The sequence below is a fragment of the Pteropus vampyrus genome, unplaced genomic scaffold (genome assembly GCF_000151845.1).
Source record: "Pteropus vampyrus isolate Shadow unplaced genomic scaffold, Pvam_2.0 Scaffold42, whole genome shotgun sequence".
NCBI lineage: Eukaryota > Metazoa > Chordata > Mammalia > Chiroptera > Pteropodidae > Pteropus > Pteropus vampyrus.
Window position 1 is genome coordinate 5010865 of NW_011888823.1, and position 14400 is coordinate 5025264.

Consider the following 14400-nt stretch of genomic DNA (forward strand, 5'->3'; position numbering starts at 1 on the left):
AATATCTCCAATTGTTCTCCATTCTTACATCACTCTCCTAAAAATTCAGGGCCCCCAGAGAGAAAATAATGGTCAAGTTGTGCTGCAGTGGGGCGGGTTGGCTCTGAAGGGAAAATTGAGAGATTACTACCAAAGAAGAGAAGATGGATACTGGGCAGCCAGGCACACTGCCCACAGCAGAATGTCAAAAACGACTTCCCTGCAGTGCAACTAGCTACAAAGGGCAAAAATGCCCTACCCTGAGCACACAACAGCCGCCTTCTTCAAACCCTAAACCTGTGAGCACCTTTATAACATGCAGTTTTTCCTGTAAAACTGCCATCTTAGCAAAAGAATTTGCCGAGAACACATAACACACATTTTACTTTCCCTGCCAGTACCAGAAACTGGCTTCATTCTCGACTCCCACTTTTTCCCCTTGTAGAACATTTCATCACATTGAAAGAGTTAATAACAAATGGGAAAGAAAGGAGAGAGACCCAGAGCTGTGTGCAGGGCTGCTGCTGGCAGCATGGATTGCCCCACACACGGGTGCCCAAGTTTTATATTCAGGTCTCAGAAAAAGTAAACATGCCTGGGAATCACAGATTCAAAAGAAAGGTCAAGAAGGAGACTGCAATCTCTGTAAAAGTCAAGAGTACAGTGATGCGTGACGTATGGAGTACAGTTAGCATTACTGTAATAGCCAGGTGGAGAGCCAGAGGAGAGAAAGAGTAATTAGGGGGATCATTTTATAAACTATATAAATGTCTAACCAATGTACTGTATACTAATGAAATGAATGAAACTAATAAAATAAAATTTAAAAGTAAATTAATTAATGAAAAAAAAAAAAGAGTATGGTGATGCAAATTTGAGGTGTGGACTCCATCATCCTTATCCTGAGTCCTAGGAAGGCTGATCTCCCTCTTTACCTCCTTCTGCTCTATGTATCCAGGAAGCAAGACATGTTTTGGCTGATTTAGCGGATAAAAGCTCCCAGGTCTCTGCCGTCCAGTGCGGGAGCCACTGACCACGTACGTGTAGCTATTGAGCACTTGAAATGGGGCTACCTTGAATTGAGATGTGCTCTCACTGTAACATACATACTGGCCTTCAAAGACTTACTATGAACAAAAGAATGTGAAATATCTCATTAATAATTTCTATACATTGACTGTAGGTTGATGTAATCCTTGAGACATAATTGATTAAATAAAATAAATTTTACATGTTTCCTTTTTCCTTGTAACATGTGGCTGCTAGAAAATTGGAAGTCACAAATGTGACTTGCATGATCTTTCTCTCGGACAAAGCCAGCCCAGAGTCCTCGGATTCTCACAGCTCAGGAACCCCTCATCCACCATACCTTCCGCTCTTTTCATTTAGAACAGCAAGCACCGCAGAGAAACAAATCAAACTCATCACCTACCTTCACCTTGCCCAACGCACCCTCACACACATGTGCATATATCCCCTGTCTTGATTAATTTAATCCTTTAGGTCTAAAGTTTCAGGAGGTGGTTTTTGTATTTCTTTGAGTTATTCTTGTTATTCTCATGGTCATCCTTGTTGTCCCTGGTAGGCCTAAGGAATTGCTTCCATGAAATGTCTGGGACCAAAATTTCCCACCACTGTATAGCTATTTTCTACCCAAACAATTTTTGGCTCCTCATGAATGAGCTTAAATTTGGTTGGTTTAAAAACATATAATATACAAAATTTTGTAATTTTTTTTTCTTTCTGTCTTATCGAAAAGTTCTGTATGTCTTACACACACACACACACACACACACACACACACACACACAGGAGAGGGAGTAATTTGACATCTAATTATCACCATGATCTGCTCACATCTCCACCTACTAACACTCACACATACAGTCACACTCAGAAAGGCAAAAAGTAGAGAAGAAAAATTCAAGGTGGTGGCACTCAGCTTTACATTCTCTGTTGTTTTACATATACGTAGTTGAAATTAATAGAATTTTAGAAATTTCTACATCTAGGAATAATAATAGTAATAATGGGAAGGTCCTTATGCTACATACTCTGCTACATACTCTTTCATACTCATCACAATCTCATGAAGTAGATACCATTATGACCTCTGTTTTAGAGATAAGAAACTGAGGCTCAGAAAGATCAAGCGATTTGTCCAAGGTCACATGCCTAGTAAGCAGCGAGGCTGAGATTTGAACCAGGCTGTCGGCTCTGCCTCTGTGTGCTTGCTTAACCACTAAGCTGTGGCCTTTGCTTTACGGGTGGAGAAATTGAGGCCTAGAGATTGGAACAGATACCCTTAAAATGGCCCAGTTAGTAACAGAGGCAGAAATAGAACTCTGCCCTCTGCTGCCCCCCAACATTGCTCCAGCTTTCCTATCCCCAAAACCAGATCACATAAGTGTCCAAAGTGCAGGGGGATTTTGATAGGAGGAGATAAGATGCTTGTGGGTGGGAGACAGGCAAGAGCAGGAACAGACCACATTTCTCACCTCTCTTGGCCTGGTGAAAGCAAGGTCAGTTGATTCAAACCCTAAGCAATGAATTATAACGGAAAAAGCAAAGGCTTTGGCAACAGCCAGTTCTAGACTCAAATCTTCCCACAACCACGTAACAGTCACATGACCTTGAACAAGTTACACAACTTCCCTGAACCTCTGTCACTTTCTGTGTAAAATTGGGTTAAAAACACCTCTTTCAGAGTCGCCATGAGGATCTGCAAAGGATTCATATGCAAAACAACTCATGTCATACCCAGTGCTGTGATGAGTACGTCAGTTCCTCAAATTCAGGGCCCAACCTGGGGCTCCTGGAATGCAAAAAGGTCTAACTGGAGTCGAATAAGCACGTAGATCTGGGGATGAGGCTCTGAAGGCCGAGCTGTGGAGACCTCGGTGCTGTTCATGACAGCGAGTCAGGCGAGGGTTACTGCCACGAGATGCGCCCCACTCTGGATTGCTAGAAAGAAAGAGAAGGATTGTGAACTCTAGTTTAGTCACAGAAGCCCTTTGTGTCTCCCAGGAGAGGGAAGGGTGGGGCCCGGGACAGGGCGAACAGTGCTGGGAGGGTGATCTGGCAGCCTGGATTTCATCTAAGAAAGGCTGGCTGCATGCCCAGCCTGGTGTTGCAAGGGCCGGCGGTGGCACCCGTTAGGTGGGAACAGGTGTAGACAAAGAACAGAGACTTGCAAAAAGAGGGAGGTCTCTTTCTTTTTATCTTTTAGCTGATCGTTTAATTAAAATTCATTTTTAAAGCTATTTGAGCTTAAAGAGGTTCCACGTTCTATGCCTCAATTTCCTCAGAGGACCCTCCGGGGGCTGCCATCTCCATTTCCCTGCCCACAACACAGACTGCACCTCCTGGCCTCTGCTGAACTGATGGAAAACAAATGAGTGAGACCCAAAGACTCCCAGAGATGAGAGAGCGTTTTCTCTTCCGGGTCTACTCGACTTTCCATGGTTTCGACTGCGAGGTAATTAATCCAGAGACGAAGGGGAGGCTTACCTCTGAAAAGAGACCCTTTTCTCACTATCACCCCGCTAACATTCCTCCTGTATTTTAAAGCACAGTTTCAAGAATCTCTTCCTAATCATCTCAGCCAGAAATGATGGGCTTTATCACCTGTCAGTCTCCGGTTCACTGGGTTTGCCCTTCTAGAAGTCCTCACGGGATACAGTAATATTAGAGCTACTGGGGCGCAGTCCCGTGGCCCTAATGGAGCATAATTTCCCTGAAGACAGAACCATCGTCATCAGCTCTGTCTCATCCACATTGCACACTACAAGGCCTCTCAGGTTGAGACAATATCCTTCCCACTAAATCAGTGGGGGTTTATTAAATGTCTACTCTGTACCCAGAACTGCACTTATACTTTGCTACATCTGCCCAGGACAGCAGCCAGTGTTGCACATACATCACGGAGTGAAAGGCCATTGCGCAACAGCAAGTCCTTATGTTGAAAGCATGGTCCCTGGTATCGTTTGTGTCCTCGGGTTATAAGCTCCTAAAGTGAGCAAGGCGTCAACACTAAAGAGGCAGGTGCTCATTAAGGGGGCGTTAAGTACCTAGAAGGTGCAAACTATTGTCCTGGGCCCTTCAGGGTATACGCCAGAAGTTCCCAGTTTTGCTCAGTCCACAATACCAAATTCTAAATGTATCGATTTGGTCAAAGAGGGAAGGAAAGGGCTCCACTGAGCCACACTGGTACTCAAGGCCACTTCTGAACACTTCTGCAAGCAAGCAGTATGAGGTGTTGTACTCCACTGTGTCTCCAGTCCCTGGTACAGTGCCTGGCACATAATAGTTGTTTAACAAACATGAGTTAAATGTGTAGCTAAAAGTGATGCTGCTGACAAGTGGCCACATACATCTCCCAGAAGGAGAAGGAAGAGAATAAACACTGCAGTTAGAAGGGACTTTAAGAGTTCTTCTAGACTAGCCTCTTAGGTTTAGATATGAAAATATGGGCCAAGGTCCCAAGGTGGAGAGGAAAGGGGCAGTGAACCAGAGGTTGGGAGACCTGAATACCCTGGTTCTGACAAAAACTCAAAAAAAACTGTTAGTAGCGGGTGCTGTTAGGGCACTCCCCACCTCCACCTAGACCAGATCCCCTCATACCCTCTTAACACGCTTGTATGTTCTTTAATACCACTCTGCACATCTGTGATTCTATCCTTCTATACTTTTCTGATTGCAAGTTTCATGACGCGTTCGGTCGTGGTTTTAGTTTTGTTTTGTTTTGTTTTTCTCACTGACTCGAATCATATAATAAATATTTGTTAGACACGTGAATTTATTAACGATACATTCTTTCACAATTACATGCTAAATTTTTCATAGAGGTTACAGTGGCTTTCACTGCAAATGCAGCCACCTTATAACTATAAGTTAGTATTTGATAAAGCTTATCAGAACAGTAGAGAATTGAGTTTTGATTTGGAGAGCTGTCGGGACCCAGAAAATGTATGGCTATTAGAACAAAACAAGAAGATTCTGGCTTAGAAAAAGACGGGGTGGGGGAAGGGTGTCTTTCAAACCTCAGACTAACACTGATTTGAGCTGAGAGTAAACGTGAGGGACTTGCTCCAGAGCACGGGTCTCGGGGAGGCAGGGTGCAGAAGATCCTGCTAGTGGAACTGAGACAGCGAGCGACCAGCTCACGGTGGCCAAGAGGCAGCAGGAAGAAAAGTTTGGACCTGCATTTGGCAAGGTTTGTACCTAGAACGTGACTGGAAAGAACTTGGCCTCTTCCAGACTCAAGGCTAGAGAGGTGGCAGACCTAGCCGGCAAGTGGGACATAAGCCTGATTTTTTTCTTTTCTGGTCCATGTTCAGTTGTACCAAGCTATGTGTCTATAAATTATTCTCCAATAGATAGACTGGGTACTGAGATTTTGAGCTTGAATCAGAAAAAAAATAAAATAAATAAAACGGAGCAGTATCATGAAGCTAATCCATTATCAAAAAGACTTTAGATTTTGAACGTAAGTGAGGAGCCAGGTCTTGGTTCTAAGGTTTAGTCTGAGGAAGAAAATTGTGAAAAAGTAAATGTAACCAACAAGCCATGTAGACAACTCGTAAACTGTGAGAAGGAACACGGGCTGTGTCTGGGTTGTCCAGGTAGAAACTCAGACCCTGAGATTTTTGAAACCTTGAAGGGCAGAAGTTGAAACAAACAAACAAAAAGTTTAAAAGCTGATCTGCTAAAAATGCAAATGGGAAAATTCTTGGACTCAGAAATTTCACCTCCTAGACATTTTAAAGAAATGTTTACAGCTCTACAATATTCAACAATATTCAACAATATTCAACAGCTCTACAATATTCCACAGCTCTACAATATTCAACAATATTCAACAATATTCACAGCAGCATTTAAAGTTAACAAAACTCTTCCACATATAGTGACTTAACAATAAAAATGGGCCTGCTATAAGTCTAATGCAGGTTTCTCCTCTTGTAGTATACCTTAGAGGACTATAATAAAGTAAAATATATCTATAGCATGATATAGCCTGTAGCAGTTAAAAAGTAGATATGTATGGGGGAAAAAAAAGTAGATGTGTGTGTGTCTGTGCATAGATCCCCACATATATATATGTACTGATATAAATTGAGATCTCCAAGATGTATTATGAGATGGGGGAGGAAATAGCAAGACAATACATGCAATATGACCCCCTTTAAATTTAAGAGAATAGAATTTTTTATATATAAAAATAAAGGGTGTGTGTATATAAACACACATATATATGAATTTGTATATATTTAAATATACTTACAAGCACGCAAATACACACATGCACATAACTTTGTACATTTTTTAAATATTCGTACCAAGCTGTTGACAGTGATCACCTCTGGGGAGAAGAAGGTAAAGTGGTGAACAGAGGTACTTTTTATTTATTTATATCGTTTGAATTTTATTGCACATTACATCTGTAATTAACTTTTTTTTTTTTTAATTTCTTCAAGCTGCAAGCAATATCTATCTGGCATGAAACAGAAACATCAATAGTCTTTTAGTATAGAAAGCCTCTTGGTTCTGAGGAAATCACCCAACTGAGGGTTTTAATGATATAAATGGAAGGTAAAGACTAGCTTCTGTGCACAAGATGTGGTTGCCTTGAGAAAAACTTCTTTGGAGGGCTAATATTCCCTGTGTTAATATGTCCCCATGTCGGAGCAGAGCTGATTAGACTAGGAGGTTTTATAGGATATGCGTCCTAGCTGAGAAGGGAATGAGGAGCCAGAGGAATGATGGGGCAAGCTCTAGGTTTAAGTTCCCATGGTTAGAAGTTTGAGGATAAGAGGCTTGGAATATTTTTATCCGACCTTTCATGATACTCAGGCTACAAGCTGTGTTCTTTCTATGCTCAGGTGACCAAATGAAGTCCTGAATCACAAGATGCCCTTCCTCTCTGCCCCATGTGAAAACATTCCTGGACTAAAAATAGGTGACTATTGTGAATGGCGTCTTTTTTCCATTGTATTTATCAGTAGGTCATTATTGATATGCAATAAAGCTCTAGATTTTTATATATTTATTTTGTATCTGGCTACTTTACTGATCTCTTATTAGTTCCCATAGATTTTTAGTTTGTTCTCTCAATATTTTTAGTTATGTCATCATTATGGGCTGAATTGTATATCCCCAAAATTCATATTGAAGCCCTACTCCCTAGTACTTCAAAATGTGACCGTATTTGGAGACGAGGCCTTTAAAGAGGTGGCAAAGTTAAAATGAGGCCATATGACAGGCCTTAATCCAGTCTTACTGGTACCCTTATAAGCAGAGGAAATTTGGACACATGTTGTGTGTGGACAGAGGGACAATCATGCAAAAAGGCAGCAAGAGGATGGCCATCTGCAAGCCAACAAGAAAAGCCTCAGAAGCAATCAAACCTGCTGACACCTTGATCTTGGACTTCTATTTTCTGGAACTATGAGAAAAATCAATTTGTGGTGTTAAGCTACCCAGTCGGTAGTGTTTCATTATGCCAGCCCTAGCAAACTAATGCATCACCATGCAATCAGAAAATAACAAGAATTTTGGCTGCTCTTCCTCCATATTTCTAGCACTTATTTTTGATTCCCTGCCTTATCACATTGGCTATCATGTCATATATGTTCTTTAAAGCTCTTTCAAACTTTCTAAGAGGCCCATTTTTATTAAATTGCCCTGGATGAAAGCATCTCATTGACTTTGAAGAGTATTACATATGATTCAATTAATTCTGTGCAGTTAGCACTGTTATCCTGGTGATTAGATAGATGAGCAGATGAGGCTTCGCGAGTGACTTGTCTGGGGTTATAGGTCATAATCGGACTCAGGCTTTCAGATTCTAAATCGAATCCCTTGTTTTTTCTATCATATCTACCAAACGACTATGAAAAAAGTAAATTTTATATTAGGTAAAAATAGATGTTCAGTAACTATGACTATGAGGTTTAAAGTGTTCTTTCTACCTCTAACTCTTATTTTCTCCAATTGAAAAGCAGGGCAGGATAGCTATGTAACAGAACACCCACCTACTGAGTTTCTGCCTTCCTAGCCCTTTCTGTTATATTGCTGAAGGAGGCAGTAAATTATAGAAAGTATTCAGTATGGCAAGCAGCTTCTAAGATGGCTCCTAAGGATTCTTGTCTCCTGATAGTCGTAAGTGTGGGTTGTACATAGTGACTTGCCTTAATGAATGCTATACACAAAAGTGATGATATGTCACTGGCAAGACTAGGTTAGAAAAAGTCTTGACGGCTGTCTTGTCACCTTCTCTTGCTCTCTTATTCACACCGATGGAAGATAGTTGCCATGTTGTGAGCGGCCATATGGAAAACAGTATACACCAAGAAAATTAGGGAGACTTCTGGCCAATAGCCAATAGGGAACTAAAATTCCTGGTCCATCAGCCTGTAAGGACAGAATCGTGACAACAATTCTGCTTGTTGAGTGAGCTTGGAAGCAGACCCTCCCCAGTCGAGGCTTCTGATGAGAATACAGCTTCTCCCAACACCTTGACTGCAGCGTCATAAGATATTCTGAGCCAGAGGACCGAGCTCAGACACACTCATTTTCCTGACCCACAGAAACGATGAAATAATGTTTGTGGTTTTAAGTTTAGGGGTAGAAAGCAATAGATAACTAATACATTGAGACTAGAAGTAAAGAGACTTGCATCCTACTCTTAGCTCTACCAGCAAGTTAAAACAAACCCCTAGGCAAATACTTCTTCCTCTCTGGGAATCAATCAGCCTCCTGTCTCGTGGAATGAGAAGATGATCTCTGAAAATCCTTTCCAGCTCTCAGACTAATGAGTCTATGATTATTCCTGCCACAATCTCCCAAATTTTTTCTATGACCCCACCCCCACCACTGCTCTCCACCTCTGTCATGCCCCACCCCCTTTGAGGCCCCCAGCTTATTCTTAAGGCTCTATCATTCATGTTCTTTCCAATCCTGGAGTAAAACAGAAAAGATCTTACTGGTGCAAAGAGGCCCAGCCCTGGGGCATAGCCAAGACCTTCACTGGAATTCCAGGAGCTGAAGGTAAGCGGGGACAGTGGGACCATTAATTGCTCCCATCTTTTGGACTCTTACTGACTGCTGCTAACTGCCATGCCTCAGCCCTCATTTCCCTCTTCAACTTTTATGAGACTCATATCACATGTGTTTCCGTGTTCCTCCGAAGGGACCTCCTCGAGACCCTAAAAGCCTGTCACCTGACTTTAGAAAACACCTGGGCCCAGAGTCAACCCAGCACAGAGTCTGGCAAATGGCATCTCAGGGGACCAGGCCCTTCCGCCTACAATGCTGACCTAGTGCTTTCTCCAGAACATCTGGTTTGGTTCCAGGGGAAGCAATTCACAGGACTTAGGAGAAGGCAAAGAGGTCATCCAGAGGGAGAGGACTTGTTTGGGAGTTAAGACTCTGGAGTTCAAACCTCTGGAATGCTGTTGGATTTTCCAGGTGATGTGGAACAGGATCTGACTATAAGCCTCAATTTATCTTCCTATAAAATAGAAATGGAAGAGATTTCTACCTCTCTTAACCTATCTCTAGGATTGTCACAAAAATCCTTTTACCCTCACTATACAACCCTTTCTTCACATTCTCCCCTTCAAACCTCCCCCCAAAACCTAGAGGGCTCTCAATTCCCAAGAGAAAGTATGAAGAAATGGGAGTTTGCTTTCTTAAAGACAGTGAGCATGGAAAGGAAAGCTGCTAGTGAAATTTAAATACAGAATCTCTCCCTCTACTGCCTTCTGTTTTATTCTGTGAGAACACTTGTCCATGCAATCCAGTAAAATAACCAGCAGGTTCTGGCAACTATAATGACGGTATTTGTATTTTCCAGAGGTAGAAAATAAAATACAAAAAAAAAAGAATTAACTGTTTTAAATTAATTTTAATTATTTTTCACTCCACCTGCATCCATGTAAATAACCAAAAAGGCTAAGTAATTTATTCATGTTCAGAAGAGCATGTGCCAAAAGAGTCAGTTCACCTACCTACTTGCTGTCTTTTTTGATTGCGTGCAAAAGAAAATATGACTCGAATAGCTTAAACTTTAAAAGGACTTTATTGGCTCCCCTAATTAAAAAAAATGAAGGGTATAGTGGCTTCAGTAGTTTCACTTAGAACCTATTCTCTTTCTCTCTGTCCTAATTTCAACTTTATCTTAACATTGCTTCCCCTACTGTTCTTCATATGGCTGCCAGCAGCTCCCAAAGTCATGAACTTTCTCATTTACATCTAGAAGGGCAGCAGAAGCATCTTTGTTCCAGTATTCACAAAAACAAACAAACAAACAAAAAGTCCCGATACTCACTCAGACTTCACTAGCTTAAGCCACATGCTACACCAGAAGTAATGATAACCAGCAGAGGGTAGTCTATTCTATTTGACTATGCTCCCCTGAACTGACAGCAAAACAGCTTCCCATGAACCACTTGAATTCCCAAATAAAATTGGAGGCCTTTGAGAAAGAGTTAGGAAAAATGGGTGCTGAGAAGATAACCAACTAGTGTTTGCTATAGATACAAAGTGATTCATCAAGTTCAGAGCCCCAAGACCGGTTGGCTAGTTGGTTGATTGGTTGGTTTTTAAGGCTTTTCTTTATAGGAGTTTCAGGTTCATGGAAAAATTAAGAAGATACAAAGATTTCTCATATAATTTCTGCCCTCACATACATCTCCCCATTATCAGCATCCCCCACCAGAGTGGAACATTCGTTAGTATTGATGAACCTACATTGACAAAACATAATCACTCTAAGTCCTTGATTTACATTACAGGTCACTCTTGGTATTGTACATTCTGTGGGTCTGGACAAATGTGTAATGAAATGTATCCATCATTCATCATTATGAAATCATACAGAGTATTTTCACTACCCTTAATGTCCTCTGTGCTTTATCTATTCATCCCTTTCCCAATCCCCAACCCCTGGCAACCACTGATCTTTTTACTGTTTTTATAAATTTTCCTTTTCCAGAATGTCATATAATTGTAATCATACAGTGTGTAGCCTCTTAGATTGGCTTCTTTTACTTAGTAATATGCATTTAAGATTCCTCTATCCTTTCCATGGCTTGATAGCTCATTTCTTTTTAGCTCTGAATAACACTCCTCTCTCTGGATGTACCACAGTTTATTTATCCATTTGCCTACTGAAGGACATTTTGGTTGCTTTCAAATTTAGGCAATTATGCATAAAGCTGCTACAAACTTGCACATGCAAGTTTTTGTGTGGACATAAGTTTTCAGCTTCTTTTGGTAAATACCAAGGAGTGTGATTCCTGGATTGTATGGTAAGTATGTTTATTTTAATAGGAAACTGCCAAATTGCCTTCCAAAGTGTCTGCACCATTTTGCATTTCCACCAGCAAGGAATGAGAGTCTCATTATTCCACATCCTCACCAGCATTTGGTGTTGTAAGTAGCTAGATTTGGGCCATTCATATGCTAATTTGCCAAAATATATCTTCTTTGGTGAGGTGTCTATTAAGGTCTTTGGCCCAGTTTTTGATTGTTCGTTTTCTTATTGTTGAGATTTAGGTGTTCTTGGCATAATTGTCCTTTATTAGATGTGTCTTGCAAATATTTTCTCCCAGCCTATGACTCGTCTCTTTTTGTATTTATTATTTTCTTAACTCAACTGAATAGAGTGTTGTTGTTGTGCACAGCCTGGGCCAAGAATCCACCATCACTATTCTCTCTAGTTTGGACAGCTTGAAGATCCATTGGCCTATAAGAGCATCTATGCCCCAGTGAGTTTCCTTTTAAAAACCTACTCTGTTGGACATGGTTCCATAGTGTAGCGGTTAGCACGTCTGCTTTACACGCAGAAGGCCCTGGGTTCATGCCCCAGTGGAGCCACAGCCCATGGTCTATGGCCATGCCACCTTGAACAAGCCCAATGTCTGATCTCGGAAGCTAAGCAAGGTCGGGCCTGGTTAGTACTTGGATGGGAGACCACCTAGGAAGACCAGGTGCTGTAGGCATAAATAATAATAAAAAAGAAAAAAAGAAAACCCTACTTTGTTGACTCCAGGGAACCAAGGGAGTACATTGCATTTAGCACTTTATAGAATACTAAACAACTCAAAAGAGTAAATAGACAGATACATTTGAATTCTCAGGTTTACTTGTAAGCGTACAACTATTTATACACTTATAGCTCAAAGACAGAGACTACGTCTATTTCATTTAGTTTTCCTTTTTTCTACTCTTCCTTTTCATGGCCATATGGTGTCTTGCATACACACAATATAGGATCAGAGTTTGATGAATAAACAAAGGAAAGAAAAATAATTTAATTCATTATTTAGTGAATGCCCAAGACAGCAGTTTGAGCCAAGAGAAGTGGGTTGCTCTTGGATACATCAGAAAATTGCTTTGTTAATCTACCTTTCCAAATATCATAAAACACTAGACTGCAAATCATAAGTCTGTGGGAAAGTCAGAATTTGAACCCAATTTAATTACTTGTGCTGAGAACTGGTTCAGACCTGTCTAGATTCTTGGCCACAACCCTCAGACACACCGTTGTTTCCACTGCACTTGGGTATGTAAGAAGGACTAAGAAATGCTGTTAGGTTATTTAATCATGTTAATTTGATGAGCAATTAAAGCAGCATTATAAGTGGTTAAAGACACAGAGTCTGGAACCAGCATTCCTGGATGCAGATCCCAGCTGTGCCACTGACCATCGTTTTAACCTTAAGTTAAGTGACTTAACCTCTTTATGCCTTCCATTCCCTTGTCTGTAAAATGGGGATAATAATAGTACTACTTCATAGAGTTATTGAAAGGTTTACATGAGTTACCATTTAAATACTTCAAACAGTGGCTGGCCTAGAGGAAGCACACATAAATGTTTGCTCTTATTGTTCCTTTCTTTATGTGCAAGTGTAGCTTGACTGATGGACAAACCCAGAACCCACAGAGCTTGACTCTTGGCCACAGAGTACTTTGGTATCAGAAGAACTCAAGGACCATGTAGACATAGACTCAAGACAGGGAGCCTTGCCCATTTTCTGTCTAGATAACAAGTCTTTGCCAAATTTACTGCCCATAGCCTGGCCTCCCTTTCATCCATAATAACCCATCAATAAAGTTTGAGGAGCTAATGATACAGGCTGAGGCAGAGATGAGAGAACAGTAGAGGCAGGAAGAGCATCTTCCATCCTCCAATGTGGGCAGAAATATTGCAGGAAGCCCTGGAGGCTTTATATCAAATGCCTCTCTTGCTTTACATGGCCCTCAACTCTTTTCCTCTCCTTTTCTAAGCTGAGAACACTGTCATTTTCTGAAAAGAATAACAAAGATGCATATATGCCCATAAATGGAAGATGAAGTGGTGACTGAGGACTTCCTCCTGCCAAGGAAAACAAGTGCAAGGCAGCTAGAATAGAGGAGCCAGGGGGCCTGCAGAATCAGAAGCTCTCCATCGCCCTGGGAGCCGGCTCTGAACTGTGCAATCCTGGCTGTCTGGGAACGGCAGCTCCATGATCCTACGGGGAAGGCCTGCCAGGAACCTTGGGCCATGGACCAGAGGTTGCTGGGAGCTGAAAGCTGAAATTGCCATGGGAAATGAAGAGACACTGGAGGCTGGTGTCCCAGAGAAACCACTATTTAATTCTACAAGCATCACTGAATGATGGCTGTGCTCAAGGCGTGGGGCTGTGGGACAGAAGAAGCAAGAAGTCGTGTTGTCTGTCCTCAGAGACCTAGAGTCAAAGGGGATGGACTTGTGAGAAAGATGGTTAGGGAAATACAGATATAGCTGCACCTTCCAATCAGCAAGAACTAGGAGTTTCCCAGGATTGAGAGTTCATACTCAATTTGAGGAAGTGACATCAGAGGTTAGTTTTAAAGGAAGGGTAGATTTTTGACAGATGGAGATGGGGTCGTGGGAGGGTATTATGAACAAAGTGACTCCTGTGGCCAGGCATGGAAGAAAAGAGGCAAAAGTCACCTCTAAAGGGAAACAAGGGGTCCAATAAATATATCTTCTTTGGTGAGGTGATATTAAGGTCTTTGGCCCAGTTTTTGATTGTTCGTTTTCTTATTGTTGAGCTTTAGGTGTTCTTGGCATAATTGTCCTTTATTAGATGTGTCTTGCAAATATTTTCTCCCAGCCTATGACTCGTCTCTTTTTGTATTTATTATTTTCTTAACTCAACTGAATAGAGTGTTGTTGTTGTGCACAGCCTGGGCCAAGAATCCACCATCACTATTCTCTCTAGTTTGGACAGCTTGAAGATCCATTGGCCTATAAGAGCATCTATGCCCCAGTGAGTTTCCTTTTAAAAACCTACTTTGTTGGACATGGTTCCATAGTGTAGCGGTTAGCACGTCTGCTTTACACGCAGAAGGCCCTGGGTTCATGCCCCAGTGGAGCCACAGCCCATG

General features: G+C 41.5%; 1 pseudogene; it reads left to right on the plus strand.

Annotated features, from left to right (window-relative positions):
- Positions 1-11871: 11871 nt before the first annotated feature.
- On the plus strand, positions 11872-11987 carry LOC111738737 (annotated as a pseudogene).
- Positions 11988-14400: the final 2413 nt, after the last annotated feature.